This window comes from Vigna unguiculata, chromosome 1 (genome assembly GCF_037176805.1).
Source record: "Vigna unguiculata cultivar grain cowpea cultivar isolate G323 ecotype 2 chromosome 1, ASM3717680v1, whole genome shotgun sequence".
Lineage (NCBI taxonomy): Eukaryota > Viridiplantae > Streptophyta > Magnoliopsida > Fabales > Fabaceae > Vigna > Vigna unguiculata.
The window spans coordinates 30,486,554-30,504,523 of NC_140792.1; positions in this window are offsets into that span (position 1 = coordinate 30,486,554).

Below are 17,970 nucleotides of genomic sequence, written 5' to 3' on the forward strand. Positions count from 1 at the left end.
GAATAGAAATGGTGATAGAGACATAAATATAATTTAAGTATTTATGAGAGTCGCATATATGGAACTCAAAATCACATGTAAAGTGAAATAACTTTGTGCTAACTTGTTTAATGAGGTAAAGTTTAAGTTGATGAATATTAAATTAGATTGTTTGGAAATTTTATTTTACTCTTTTATTTCCTCTGATTATATTCATTATATGTGACAGTGTGAGTTTCCCTGCACTGCACTGCACTTTCATTTTCTCCTCATTTGTGGGCAAAAACAGATATTCCTTCCCACTTGTGTTAAAAGAAGGAATAAGAATAAAGATTTTTAATCAAATTCCAATTATAGAATCTGATATGATGTGAGTGTAAGCTTTTTCCTTCCATTTGTGGTTAAAATCCTGAAACATTTCAATCTATATTCTTAAAGAAGATAGAAGTGGAAACGAATATGCTTTAAATTAGGACGGTAAAATATTCGAGTATGGATACCATCTATTCATTATGGGGAATGTTATTTTGACAAAAATATTTTTAACAAAGTTAGACAACTTTTTGTCTTTTTTTTTTCTGACTCGAGTGAAAAACTTTTAAAAGAAAGTTAAAAATAAAAAGTAAAATAACAGTATCTTAATGTAAAAACCAAACTTTATTATTAAAGTTTGTCATGATTTTTTTTGTCAAACTAGCATTTTTATTCATTGTTTATTTTATATCAAATTTTTGTGTCTTGTCTGTTTTATTAGCAGATATATTTAATTTTAAATAAAATTATTTTAAAATAAATCTTTAAAATATAAATTTAGATAAAAAGTTGAGTTTTTAATTATAATTTAAATTAAATTATCTATAAATTAAATAAGTTTTACCAAAATATAAATTTGTGGTTAAATTAAATAAGTTTTACCAAAATATAAATTTAAAAATAATTATTTAAAAAATAATTTTCATATTTAAATTTAAATAGAAAAAGGTAAAAATATCTGAAGTTTAGGATGTAAATCAAATTTTAAACTATTATTTTATGATTAATTTATTTTTTATGAATAGTTTTATTTTGATCACTTAAATTAAAAAAAAAAACATAAATAAAATTTACTGATAATTAGTAGAATCATGTGTATGGGGCATGTGTGATCATTATTTTTATTCTAACAAATATTTGTTAAACTATAAAATAATTTTACTAAAAATAGTTATGAAAATAAATAATTTGTATATTTTTTTATTATTAAATAGTTTTTTTATTATAAATAATTATTTGAATTTAGAAAAATAATTATTAAAAAGGATAAAATAGTAAAATAATTATTTTAATTTATATAATAGTTAAATTTAGATTAACTTATTTAAAGGGTAAAAATGAAAATACAGTTATTTTAATTTAAAATAACAATTATTTAAAAGGTAAAATTAGAAGAAGGAAAAAGGTTTCCAAAAAAAATAATCTTCTTTATATATAAATATAAATTATTATGGAGATATCCATAAGTAAGATACCATGATAAATATACTTCTTATTATATAAACAAATAAGTTATTAAATATTGTATTCATTATTGACATATATCCATTAAAGATATTTTTTTAGTATCTGTTATAAATTTTATCCAAAAATATTTTTGGGTACAAATTTTGTTGTTATCCGGCCCTATTTGTAACATTCATGGATAATGTTTTTTTCTTGTTCTAGTTGAAGTACTTGCACTTTTCTTTTCTTTTTTTTTTATTAAAAAAGGATCTGAAGGAGAGAAAAAAAAAAGAAGGAAAAGAGACTAAAGAGTAGAGTTATTTAGATCAAAAGAAAGTTGAAAATGAATGGGAAGTTAGTAGTAAATTTAATTTTACATTAATATATTTGAACACTATTTTATAAAATAAAATTTTAAAAATAATTTAATGTAAATATAAATTTTGAAAATGTAAATTAAAGATAAAATAAACTTAAAATTAAATAAGAGTTATTATACAATCTTAATAAATAAAGAACTTATATTTCAGAATAAATTTATATTAAATTAAATATATAATTATTATTTATGTTTTTTGAATGATTTATTATGTTATAATAAAATTTAAATATTTTATTATATTTTTAATTAATAGATTACATTTTTCTTTAATAGTTTTAAACTTATTTCCTTACTTTTCTTTACAATTCAGTGTGGACAGTTGCACGTTTAGATTTTTATTAATTTAAGTGTGATTTTTAAACTTTATCTCGATTTTTATAAATTCACGTGTCAAATTTTTAACTTATCTGCATTTATTTCTCTTACTCTTTCTGTCTTCGTAAACACGCATAGATAAAACATGTATGCATTATATACGACCTCATAATGATGGAAACTTTAGGTTAAATATTTGTTTTTAGATAACCAATTTCTAAGTAATTTCATTATATGTATGTAATTTTTGCATGTTGTGTAAAATATAAGAAAGTGCAAATAATAAACTTGAATTTGCTAACCGTCATCATTATACACAACAAAGGCACATTTGTTGCAAATGATGACTTTTACCAAAATTTTGTTGATAGTTTTTCAATAATAAAGGAAGTGCCAATACCTTTGAAAGAAGATATAGACTTAGTTTAAAAGGTACTTAGTTAAATTACATAAATATAGTGTTTATAGAGGATTTTGGTTTGATATTTGTTTAATTTGTTTTTTTTTTAGTAAATTAACTTCACGTGGATTCTTGGTTAGTTGAATTAACAAAGTATTTTTCAATTTGAATTAGGATGCGTTGATTTAAGATTTTACAATTAAAATAAAATTGATATCTAAATCATTTATATGAATCAATTTCATAAACGTGTTGAACTTATTGAATTATCTTTTAATGTGAATTTCAATTAGGAATTTATACATTTCTTCACAATAGTCATTTTTTTTTGTGTGTTTTTATACAAAGATGAAATGTTGGAGAATGAATGTACAAGATAAGAATGAAGAAGATGAAGATATGTTGGTGTGAAATTGCTTGACAAACCGAAAATGTAAAGTTCAAGAATATAAATCACAAGGAAACTAAATTACTAATGAGAAAACACAAATTGGTAAAGAAAATCTACAAAAGTGGTGACCAAAATTTCAACAACATGGATTTGTAATTTTTCTTGTTCGCGACATTCTTAGAGTGTTTTAATTGTAATCGCAATTTATCACACCCATTTTTTGTACATTAATAGACTATTTATATTTTCTATCATTTTATGATAGTTAAGCCAAAATAAAATAATTTTTTACATAAATTGTAAAAACCACTTCAAAAATGGCTCATGTTGTGTCCGTCATGCTTATCAAGTCCATGTTTTAGAATAGTTATCTTATATAAATTTCCCTTTTCATCCGGTGTTGTCCATCTTCTCGATTTTTTCTAGCAAACATCTTTCTCTATGCATTTCTTGAATTCTCAATCATTCCTCACTTTCCGCTTGTTAGCTTTACCTCAATTCCATTTTCATTATGATTCTCCTTTTTTGATTTCCCGCGTAATCATCTCTTTCTTATTTTTGTTCTTGATATCTTTCTCTTTCAATGTACTTGATCGATACTATTTTAGTATGGAACCAGACGATCACAAGAATCCTCTGTGTCAAACCTCCTTCTGTTCTTCTCCGTACTCCTCCTGGATATGCCTGTCGTATGAACTCCGAGGGTGCGGGTACCTGCAGGCACTCCAACGCTCAAGTCAAATAGTGATTCAATATGTGGTGTATGTAGTAAAGTGAGAAAATCATACCTTTACGTGTTCACTAGGCCTTGATTTATACTAATTTCTTAACAGACCTGCTATTGTTATTTGCGGGCCATTTGTATTCGAGGATCAATTCTTTCTCTTTCTGAATAAGGTTGTACGCATCAGTTATTTCCTTATTGACTGAAATTGTGTGTCTGCATTTTGTCAAAGATAAACTATCTCCTTTTTTGAACGAGATTGTTTGTTTGTGCCTTTGTTAAAGATCAAATCTTTCCATTCTGAGATTTGTTCGGTTGTACTTTTGTCAAAGATCAGCTCTTTTCATTCTGAGATTTGTTCGTCTGTACTTTTGTTAAAGATCAGTTCTTTCTATTATGAGATTTGTTCGTCTGTACTTCGCCAAACACCGACTCTTCCCTTATTTAATAAGACTACGCGTTGCTTCTCTGCACCTCTACAAAACAGTTTCATTTTCCATCCATAGTTTTATTGGGCTGGGATATACACGGCCAACTGCCAACTGCCAACTGGACCGGGATGTTCCCGGCCTTCTTGTCTTGCCAATGTCCCAATCATGCTTTGTTGGGCTGTTGTGCAAAGAGGTCATCCTTCAGCGTCTACCAATTGAGTCGGGATGGTGCCAACCGTTCATATGTCTTGGTTGGACCGAGATGACACCGGTCAATCCCACCTCTTTGGATCAAGATGGTATCGACCAACCCCTACATTCAATATATTTATCTTGACACTCTCTTTCAATCTCTCGATTTCAATATCCTCACTATCCTCGTCATGTAAATACAATCTAAAGGTAAATTATATAAGCATAAAGCTTAAACACAATAAAAAAATGCTAAATACAAATATGTTAAAACTTGGTAAAATCTAATGAAATTTTAAGAGTAAGCGGATGAAAATCAAATAAAATATAAAAGAAATTAGATAATACAAATATGTGAAGACCCGTCAAACAAAAAAATCAACGTATATGCATAAAAGTTATTTTAAAAAGGTAACCTAATTTCAAATAATTAAAAATATTATTTTAAATGTCCAAATAAAATACACCATTATAATAATTCCATATAAATAATAAAGTATCTAAACCACTATATAATGCGTTAGCTTTCCCTATACATAATTAGTTTGTAAATAAATAACTGTACTTTATTAATATTATATTACTTTTCTCCTATTTTATAGATCAAACATATTGTCTATATTAATAATATAGCAATTTAAAAATATTATATATCTATAAAAGTTGGATCCATGATTAACGAGAGTGTCTGGAGCAACCAAAGATGAAAGTATTAGAGTTACGGTTTTAGTGGAACTGACAAAGGAATAGTTGCCGCTCAATTGCCTCAAAGTTAAGTTCACATCCAAAATAAAGTAACATGTTTTTCTTTCCTTTTATATTCTCTTTCTCTCCTTTCTCAACAATACTTTAATCATTGACTTGCTTTAATTCAATTATTACTTTAATTTATAAAATTAATTTTATTTGTTGACTCATCTTGGTTTTAAGGTTAAATATTTCTTTTAGATCTTTCAACTTAAATTATGTGAAGTTTCAGTCATTTGAGTTTCTTTTTTTTTCTTTTTATCAAATTAAGTTTCATTACTTTTAGAAGTAAATAGATATGGTCTGTCAATTAACTTTTTCTCTTTCTCTCTCTAAGTGTTCTCTTTTATATTTTACATGTTTACAAATTAAGTCTTTAGTTTTTTGGTTTTACACATTCTTCTCAACTCATCAACCTAAATATCAAATTCACATAAGTTATGAACATAGTTCGTATTTTCTTCTTCAAACAACTCCAATAGATTTATGATTTTAAATATGTTACAAACTTCCAAATGCTTAATAAAAACGTGGATGTGAATATTTTAAATAGAAGGAGTCCGTAAAAAGACCAAATTTGCAAATTTCTTTATAATAAAGGGACATAACTAGCATGAAAATAAAGAAATATTGAAATTACTTGCAGATAATTTAAAATAAAGGATAAAGGATAAATAAGAAAATATTTGTTGGTACGTAATTTTAACATTTTTGTTGTACTCAACGAACTTAGGATTAATTTCTTCTACTTATATTCCTTAACACTAGGGATGTCAAAAAAATCCGTACCCGTGGGTATCCGCAGATAAAACCCGCAACGGGTAGAAAATGGATATTAAAAATGGATATCCGTTACCCGCGGATATGGGTATTTTTGATACCCGCATATTAACGGAGCGGGTACGAGTATCATAGTATCCGTACCCATGGATACCCGTACCCGCTCAACTTTACCTTATATATATATATATATATATATATATATGTATATGTATATATATATATATATATGTATATATATATATACATATATGTATATGTATATATATATATGTATATATATATATGTATATATATATGTATATATATATATATATACATGTATATATACATATATGTATATATACATGTATATATACATATATATATATATGTATATATATGTATATATATATATATATATACATGTATATATATATGTATATATATGTATATACATATATATATAATATATATATATATGTATATATATATATATATATATACATATATATATATATATATATATATATATATATATATATTAGTAAACAATATTATGAGTCTTCATCCAATAATGGTGATCAGATTCTTACCCCACAAATGAGTAAATTACTTCTATATATTGTGGAGGTATTGATGTGTCTCTAAGACTTGTTATGGACCAACATGAAAGGTAATGAAATTAACACATTTATTTATATATTTAATTAAGTGATTGTTAGAAATTTTTACTGAACTTCTTATGTTTTAAGGCTCTTCTAGATTAAAATTGGACAACATGAAACTTTATACAATGTTGCAAGAGATGGACATTGATGAAGTTAGTAATTTCTTTAATATTTTATTCAAAAATAAACTACAATATAAATTGGTAGTGATTTTTTATTTGTTTGTTTGTCAAGAATCAATCGGAGAAATGAGACTTGTTGATCTAAACACTAATTATGGTTAAATATTTATTTTTTAAAATATTTTTGTAAATATTCACGGATACCCGTGGATACCCGCGGATATGAAAAAAATAGACAGGTACCCGACGGATATGGGTACGGGTATGGGACAAATATTTATCCAGCGGATAGGGTACGGGGGAGCTACTACCCGTACTCTACCTGCCCCGTTGACATCCCTACTTAACACGATGATATCTTCCACTCGTGTAAAATGGATTTTCACCGTTATCATTTCAACCAACGTAAAAAATGACTGGTGATATTTTTTTCAATTATAAAATGTCAAAGGTAACGTCAGTCTCTTTCGAGACAGATGTCTAATTCACGCTTGACATTGGCACCTTCAGCCTCTGCCATCGAAGGACGTCAGAGCCACCTGGATCTAACGTCAAAGGATGTCGGCTTCTCACTTATGCGATGTCAAATTGCTTTAAAACAGAACCAGAACATAGCGCAAAGGACATTTCTTTGCACTGTTTTTTTTTTGTGCTTTCTCTTCCAAGTCTTTCCACTGCTACAACGACTTTCCTAACCACCGCCTAAGGTAAGTTGTGGTTCATTTAATGCAAATGCATGTTGCTTGACTGTTTTGGATGAGATTCTTTTTCGTTTTCACTAATTTTCTTCGTGTAAAGAGTGTGTTTTGAACCCCTTCAAGCGGCATGCAAGTCCTCCGTACTCCATAGTTGGTGATAACTCCTCCATAATGACATCAACGTGACTTGAGGTGCTTAGTTCCCTCCAACTTCGTTCAAGGTTTGAATATTTACCAAATATAGAATAACTTTTGGTTTATGTTCGTTGAAGTTTGGTATGATTTGATTTGTAAGTGATTTTGGTTAAATTTCTCCTTCTGTTATTTATCTTGACCAATTTTTTTTATGGATTTTAAGAATTTTGTTTGAAAAAAAAAATCTTACCACTTTTTTTCTTGGTTTTGTTGACATGTTTGTTTCCTTTAAATTTGTAGAATGTTTTTAGTATCAAATTTAGTTTTTTTTAGTCTTAAAATGAATATTTTAGAAAGAAATATTGATTAATTATTAGATCAATTGTTAGTTTATTTTAAGATTTATTAGGTGATTAAATTGTATTTTTAATTTATATTAGATATTTGATTAATTTTAGATTTATTAGCTGTTGTATATTTAAATAATTTTAGTTTTATTAAGATTTATTATTATTTTAGTTAAACAATTAGCAAACCTTAAGTCCCGTTTGAGATTTAGTATAAATGATTAAACTTATAATCTTTTGTATTAAATATTGAATTGTTTGATCGAACATGTTGAAAAAATTATTTTTTATAATTGACTATAACGTGTACATTGATATTTATTCACAAATTTGATAAAATGTCAATTGAGACAATTTTGTATTATTCACTTGATTCATACTTGATTGTGATCATAAGTGATCACTTTCATTTCACATTTTCGTGTACTTCAATAACTCATGCAAAATGTTGTCGAAATTTTGTAAAAATTATATGATGTTTGACTTCTTTCGTATACGTGTTAGTTAATTATAAAAAATACTTTTTTTTCGAATGGGTTTGGGTCTCATTTGGTGAGAGTTAAGAGTTTGAGATTAATGAAGTTTTTTAAGAACATAGTATGGATTGAAGCTAGATGAATAAACGTCTGAAAAGGAAATTTATGAGTTTTTGCAATACGTTCAAAAACACGCAATAAGTGAATCAATTATTAAAAATGTATTCAACATATAAGTTTATTTATTAATCATGCTAGTATATGTTAATTGAAATAAAATTTTCACTTTGTAAGGGATTATTACATAATGTCTAATTGTATTAATTTTAATTTTCAATAGTGATAGAAGTTATAATTTTAGAGGTGAAGTTTGCTGTTATATAACTCAATCCATACTATCGATAATAATAATGATTTTAGACTGAAATATTTACAATTAAATCTGGAAGACTCGATGGAATATATATATATATATATATATATATATATATATATATATATATATATATATATATATATATATATATATATATATATATATATATATATATATATTAAATGAGGACTTTATAGAATATAAATTATGTTTTCTCCTTTTTTTTCTTCTATATGATTAGCATGTATAGTTTCTCTCCTTGCATGTGGAATGTGAGACAAATAGAATAATCTTTCTTATGATACTATCTTGTTATGTTTCGAGATCTCTTGAAGCAAGTTAGAATTTCCTAACTTTGTTTGACATTTTTTTCTTTGGCAGCAAAAGATCAAAGATAAGTGAGTTAATAACTTTGATTTAATTTAGTTGATTGATTCGGATATTGAGTTTGGTTAAGATTTTTGAAAGTTAAAATGTTAAAGATGATTTGAAAAATTAGAGGAGGGAAAGTTATTGGAAATTAGATGATTGTAATATATTCTTTTGATTTTTTAAATCAAATGATATATTGAAGTATGTACGATAAAGAACTATTCCTAGATTTCATACAAGAAGAACTTGAAGATGAACCTTTACAATTTAAATGACTTATGACAAGGGCAAAGAACAAGAAATTGAAAAGTCAAATTTATTCAAAGTTCTTGATGCTACAAACAATTAGAAATTCAAAGGATATGAAGATCATGATATGACTTGGAGCACATTTGAAGGAAAATTTGTTTATGTTTTTGGACTTTGGATTTTCTTTTAGAAATTAGTTATGCTTATATGTTGTTGAGTTCTGGGTTTTCTTTTAGACATTAGTTTATGTTTTTATATTTTTGGGCACAAGCCTTCTTGGAGGGTTCTTATGTTTTCTTAAACTTATGTGTCTATATATAGAGGTACCAAAAACTAATGTAGACATATTTTAGTCATATATTGAATTTTATTTCATTAAAGAGAGAATTCTCTTTGTTCTTGGCTTAGGCCTATGCTTTTTACAAAAACCAAATTTTGTGGCGTCCCTCATCTTGTTAGATTGTGGTGTTCTTCATCTCTATTTTATTCCACGTTTTTCTCTGATTTATTTTTATTGTATTGTTGGAATATTCAAATTCATAGACGATCTCTTTCCTAGACAGGATCGTATCAAGTTATATATATTTGGATTGTATATCTATTATAATAGATACTTGAGTTAAAATGGTAAAGAGGATGAATGATTTCATGCATGCTTGAGTTATAATTTGGTTATATGAGTTTTGAGCTTGAAATGATAATTTTGAACTAGATTAATATTATCTAAATTTTGAAGCATTATTACGGTGTTGGTTTAAATTTGTTAAGAACATTAGAATAGCTAAAATCATATCTTGGTAAGTTTGTCGAAGATTTTAGTTGTTGCATATTTGTGCTTCTTGTATATTTTCACTTAAATGAGGTATTTTTAGTTTAGCAAATACAGTTAACTAATAAGATAAATAGATCATATATTTATCTATTATTTTCTTTAAGTCATAACTATAGTCTCTCAAACGAAGTATTCTTCCAAGTGAGAACATAGATGTATTCTCACTAACTATAAATTTGTGCAAAAACTCACGGGTTATTAAATTTCGCTAAAAAAAGAATTGTATTATATCTCTCAAATCACTTTTATACGATGAAATTGATTTGTTTTAAAGTTAAAAAATATTATGCACATGAGTAAATACATAGGTAAAAGATTTAAAGATGTTATTTGATTAATAATGTGATGTATTATGTGTAAGAAAATATATGAAGAATACAAAATGTTGTATGTGTTCTCCTTTATATGTTGTTATCCTTGTGTAGGTGTGCAATATGAAAGAGAATATTGAATGGTCTTGCTAACCATCCTAAGACATTCATTAAGATTAATTAATGTCTTGAATTTTACAAATGCATAATTAACTGTAATATTAAATGAATCTTAACCTAATCATCATAAATGCAATTTTACTTTATTTAAAGGACAAAAATGTCCATAAATGATTATTTTACTCTAATTAATAATTATTTGATGTACACCTATAAAAAGTAAGAAATAATTAAATAATAAATGGTTATATTTTAATATTGCTAAAATTAAAATATAATTAAACGTAAAAAAAATAATTTGAAGGAGTGACAAAAAATATTATAAAGAAATGAGAAATTTTTTCACATGAAAGTGCAATGTTTTCATCATAAAAGAATTTGAAAAAGACTATAAATTTTAAAGAGATTTAAAAAAATAAAAATAAAGATTATACATTTCAAACATTTCAAACTTCTACTAAGAGACTCTTTAAGTGACAAAAAAATATTTTTTCTTCTACTTTACTACCTGCCTTAGAAATTTTAAAGTGTTTATTTTGTGTAATAGATATTGTTTATAAATTCTAAAGGACACTTTTGTCTTTATAAATCTATTGTATAAATTTATACTATTTTAATTAATGAAATTAATAATTTAAGTTAAAAATGGTAAAATCAAACATCATTAATTATACCTCAATGAGTGTCATAAGGGTACTGGTTAACATTCTCCTGTTTTAGTTTCACTACCAACTTCATTATATAAAACAAGATACTGCTAAGGAGACATTTATTAAGAATAATTAATAAGCATTGAATTATATAAAAGTGCATAGTTAATTCTAATATTAAATGAATCTTGATTTAATCATAATTAATGTAATTTTACTTTATTTAAAAAACAAAAATGGTCATAAATGATTGTACAACTTTAATCAATAATTTATTTGATAAACACTTACAAAAAGGTAAAAGATAATTAAATAATATTAAATGGATCTTGACCTAACCATCATAAATGCAATTTTACTTTGTTTAAAGGACAAAAATAACCATAAATGATGTACAACTTTAATTAATAATTTATTTGATGCACACCTATGAAACGTAAGAAAATAATAAAATAACTATATTTTAATATTACTAAATATTAAAATATAATTAAACGTAAAAAAAAATTAATATGAAGGAGTGGCAAACGACACTATAAAGAAAGAGAAAAGTTTTTCATATAAAAGTACAATATTTTTATCAAAGAAGAATTTGAAAAAGACTATATAAATTTTAAAGATTTTTTTTTTGTAAAAAATAAATATTGTAACTTTCAAATGTTTCAAACTTTTATTAAGAGGCTCTTCAAATATTTTCTCTTACATTTTAGTAGACACCTTAGAAATTTCAAAGAACTTATTTTGTGGAAGAGATATTGTTTAGAAATTCCAAAGAAATTTTTGTGTTTGTAAAATCCATTATATAAATTTATATAATTTTAATTAATGTAGTTAATTATTCCAATTTTCAATATAAAAATAATAAAATTAAATATAATTAAGTATACTTTAACTAATATCCTCGTAACACTCGTTAGTATTTAACTATAAGATAACAATATCAGAAGGTGGAAAACAAAAAAATATGTTAAATTTTATTATGAAATAGTAGGTGCAGTGTACTAAGATAGACTCAAAGCCCAAACAGATAACATCCTTGCTTAAAAGACTCCAAAAGAAAAGGTCTAATTTTTTTTAATACTAATTATTTTAATCCTTCGGAAAAAAACCTCAATTTTTTTCTAATTACTTTAAGTCTTTAAAAGGAAAATATTATTTTTAAATTTGCTTTAAGTCTTTCAAATCCTTAGTTCTTTTTAATATTAATCTATATGAAAGGTAAAAAGAGAAAGTAAAAGAAAAGTATTAAATAATCGAATATATATATATATATATATATATATATATATATATATATATATATATATATATATATATATATATATATATATACGCTATGTCTGACCGTTATGATTATATTCCCACGAGCACTAATTATTATTTTTAAGCTTATTATTCTTTTTTAATTTTTGTTCGTATATTTTTTTAAATAGACAAATATTTAGAAGAGATAAAAGAGTATCAATTAAAAGTATATAGTTTTTCAAAAATTACAAGTTCAAAATATGTCTTTTACTATTAAAAGTTATAATACATTTTAATCGTTGTGAAAGCTAACTGAAAAAATAATAGTCAATATAATTTAAAATGAAGAATAAAATAAAAAAGTATCGTGGAATACACAAACTATTGAATTAGAAAAGAAAATTTCATGGACATAATGGTCATTTTATCCCTTAAAAGTTCGAAAAACAATTAAAAATGACAAATCTGATTTAATTATTAAACACATAGAAAAATAGAAAACCGATTCGTGAATTTTACAACTTAATCTCATAAGTAGCTCTTTTTATTCTTTTAATAAATTAAAATGATATCCATTTAAACCAGCAAAAATGAAGATTTAACCGAAATTTTTTGTAAGCAATAGATAAGAGTTACTATGCAATGACATGAGTTGAAGTGAAGGTTGAACAATAAAGAGACATATGATATGACAGTGTTTAACAACCCGAAGACTGAAAATTGCAGCACTCTTGAGAGTGTTGAATCCACGACGAAAATAATAGTGTTTGAATATGCATTAGTATTGTTTACGTAGATAGAAAATGAATTGCAGACATGTTTAGTTTCATTTATTTATGCCGATTTAAAAAGATAGATAATACATGAGTTCCAGATTTTAATATTTTTTAAAATAAAAAAAAATAATAAGGTAAGACAACTCATTACTTTATTATTTTTGTGTTTAATAATTTAATTTATTTATATTTATCACTTTCTATTATTCATATAATAATTATATATATATATATATATATATATATATATATATATATATATAATGATAGAATATATTATAATATTACACATATATTAATTTTTTTTAAATATTAATAATAATTATAATTGTAATTATTATAATAATTAGTATTATATAATAATAACAATATTATTATTATTATTATTTAAATAAATATATTTTATAAATGAATTAATTATATCAAATAAAATAAATTTAAATAAATGTGGAGATATAAATTAAATAGTATGTATTGTAAATTATTTCAAGTTATCATTAAGAATAATAATAATTAATTTTAAATTATTAATGATAATATCAATAAATTATATTTTTTTAATTTTATTTTAGTATCATTTCTTCTATTTATATCGAAAGATAAAAAAATAATCATATAATTTACTTTATTAAAAATTATAATTTATTAAATTTTACTAATCATATACAAATTTTCATAAACCTTTTACTTATATTAATCAAATCATATTATATTTTTCTTATTCCAAACAACTTTTGTCTTTACCTATAAATAAACTCAAATAAACTCAAATAATTGTAAATTTATTTTCCAAATGCACGTCCCAATCCACACAGAACATAAGTTTCTCGTTATAATGATGATGAAAACGATACCACGAGACCTATATAAAGCATTACTAATTACTGCAACACAAGTGGAGTGTGTTGTGTTGTGCTGTGTTCTTGGAATGTGGGAGTGATGTCTCATCCCTGTCTTCTATACATAAAAACTTCCGAATAAAACAAATATGTCTTTTCCTCTCCTTATTACCCATAAATTTTTACATTTAGTAAATATAGTTTTAAAAATAATAATCATTAAAGTTATTTATTTTTATTTTATGAATTTTATTATTTTTTATATATTTAAATTTCTGAGTTTACTTTTCTTTCTTTAATTTAAACTATTTTATAAAAGTTAATACAAATAGTCAATCTAATTTGATCATATTTTTATTTACATTAATTTTTTTCTTTTATCTTGAATTATTCTTTTTCTTTTGAACTTGTACGTAGGGATTTATAACATGCATGTGATAGATATATGAATCGGTTAGATGAATATATGGTAGTGTAGGTTGGTGTAGTGATGTTTTCTGTTTTTGTGAATTAGGATCTTTAAGAAGAAGTTAATACTTCTTTAACTTAATTGATTCTTTACTATTATGAAAGAAGTGCAAGATTAGATATAAGAATAGTTAATATGTTCATGTTTTAGTAAAATTGAGAAATTGGTTCAGGTTATAATACTTAAAATTTAGAAGTTATTGATATATGCACCTGAAAACAAATGAATATGATGATGTTAAACTAATTTGACCTATATGTATTTGATTAGAATGTGAAAATTGAAAATTGAAAATATTGAATTGTTTATATAAATGAGCTTTTTATCTCATACTATAAGAAATGCATGAACAATAAATAATTTTAATGACTAAAAATTGTTAATCACTATAATAATCAATTTAAATATTAATTATTACAAAGTAAAAAGTTATTAATTATTAAAATAGTTGTATCTTATACTTTTGAAGTAACACTAATAATAAATTACATTTATAAATTATTGAATTTAATTAGTAACACTTCTAAAGGACTATGTGTAAAACTCTAGAAAATGACATTTTAGAAGTAACAATAATTTAAAACTCTAAAGAATGATAAGAGGTCCTAGTCACTGGATCATTTTGGTCCTAGTCGCGAATGAGACTTATCTTGTAAGTAGTAAATACTATTATAAGTGGATGTCTCCAATAATCTCTTATGTCAAATATATCTATATGGATATTTGAGTTTGGTGATATATAGGATTTTTGTGTGATGATTGCAAGTATAGCTATTGTGATAATGAAATGGTGTAGTATATGATGAATATAAATACATGTGCACTTCTTTTTAGCTAGCTTATCCTCGCACTTGTTGATTGTTGTGTTTTCTTTTCTTCTTTTGTGATGATCACCTTATCTGTTTAAATAGATAAAGTTGCAGGTCTAGAGATACCTCTGAAAGATGAGGAGTTATAAGTTAAAGTAGTGGAATGTCTCGGTTTTAGTTTTGTATAAAATTTGGTTGTTTAGTTTGAATATATAAATGATATATTTTATATTTCTGTCTTTTGTAATATATTAATATATTTTATACATTATCTGTTTTGAATATTTCGATTAAGCATCCATATTTTATTATATTTACAAATGAGATATTATACACAAGATAATTTAAAAAATAATCGTCAAAGTCAATTTCTAACATTATTCACATAAAATTAAACGAATTGATCCTTTAAATTTATAACAATAACAATGTCATTTTGAACAGAAATAAATAAAAAAGAACACCACCGTAACCATTCTTAAAATAAAAATATTAAATTAAACATTTTAAGAATAAAGAATTAAAATAGACAATATAATAGGTCGTTTCTGTCTATACGAAGACAGTTTAATATCTGTCAATTTAAACTTAGGAACATCACATGGATGTTCAACAAAGAATTTGTGCACGTTCCAATCTATTTATGCCCACATCTCGTTTGTTTTGATCCCTTATTTCTAAATTTTTGTCATATTTACTACATTTTAGAAAATAATAAATTTATATACGGTGTTCGCGATATGTTTATTTCGATTTTTTTACTAGAAATAAATATTCAAATCAAACATAAAATAATATAGGCTTCGGTTTGATTTAGTTTGAAAGAAAAAAAAATGATTTGAATCGAATCAAACCACTATGTGCATATTGGTTTTTATTGTTTTTTTAGTTTTCATTTTTTATTAAAAATTTTATTCTTTCTTTTCATCTTTTAAATTAAATTATAATAATAAAAAATATGTTGCTCAAAATATATTAAATAATAAATTAATTGAATTATAAGATTAAATATTTAATATTATTAACAACTAAAATTATATATCTTTAACAACACTAAATACGAATAAATAAAAAAAATCTAAAGATCAATTCATATAACATAAAAATGCAATAAGTGAGATAACGTAGTTAACAGTGTCACATTTAAGAAACATTTAAGAAAAGATAGAAAAGTTCATGAGTGAAATTCAAGAAACTTCCGTAGAAAAGTTTTAATCTTCGTCTCTTTTTGGCAGAGCTCCCCTGAATTGTTACTTGTTACTTAGTAATGTTCTTAGAGGGTGAGTACCTACACTCTGCTGAAGTTATTACCTTTGTACCTATTTTTATTTTTTTTTAAATACCAATAAAACTATTCCATAAATATCTTATCGTAATTGTAATTGTTGTTACATTCACTTATGTTGTCCACTATTACAGTCCTTATATCCCATTTACAATGTATGTTTGTATGTCTGAGTCCATATGTATGGGGATTATGAATGACAATACGGACTGACCCGCATAAAGCACACACATTGCTGGCTGGTCCAGCCCACACTGCACAATTTATGTAGGCTGCAATCACCGGTCCGCTCCGCACATCACTTGGCCTACACAATTGGGACATTATTTTTATTTTTTAACTTAAAAGCATTTTTTGGGAATTTTAAAGCACCCGTACAACATAAAAACAGTGTAGTAAAACGATTCCTGGAGCATTATAATAGGGCAATAAACCAAAGCCTGGACAAGTGCAATAAACAACATAAAAAACACTCCATAAAATGAAGTCTTGGAGCATCAAAACAAGTGTAACAGACAAGTCCTGAACATCATATCAAGTGCAATAAACAACATAAAAGAGTCCATAAAAGTGGTCCTAGAACATGAAAACACCAAACCAACTAACTTAAGTTTATGTAGGCCGCAGGCCATTATGGGTCGGATTGTGACGGACTTGCGGGTTGAATTTCTAGGCATGTCTCGTGTATTTTATGCGAGCCTACGGACCGGCCCACCAAACCAAACCCTAATTACCACTCCTAACAGAAAAGTACGTATGTACTGATTCCATATGTACTAAGATTTATATTCGTACCCTTAAGCCCAAATGAATTGGGATATACGTCTTTACCCATAATTCTAAATATACTAAGATGTACATCGATACCACTAAGTTCATGGTGGATTGGATCAACATGTACTTGTCCCTTGTTCAGAGATATCAAAGACATGTGATTTAATTTGTTTGGCTGGATTTTAAAAATTCAAACAGAAATAATTTGATTGTTAGAAGAAAAAAAAGCAAAACAATCCAAAAACTTTTAGTTTTTTTTTTCAATTATTTGAATCAATTTATTTTTTGTTTTTTCTATCGGTTTTACTCTGTACATCTCTAAATTTATTTACGTGTCTTTTAAAGTTTAAAAAGTTCAACTTATCAGTATAAAATTACAGAGACTTTGGCTATATTGAATAAAAAACAGGGGATTAAAAAGGCATTGCTTCCAAATATAATTATTTTGATTACTTTCTCACTATTGGAAGAGTGGTCGTGATCCTGTATGCTAAAACTATTTTGCATTAACAACATACAAAAATTAATATTTCAACAAAAGAATTTGATAAATTTTTGACAATGTGGCAGAATATTTTTAAAATTTTTATTATTAAAACGTAAGTTAATACGTGC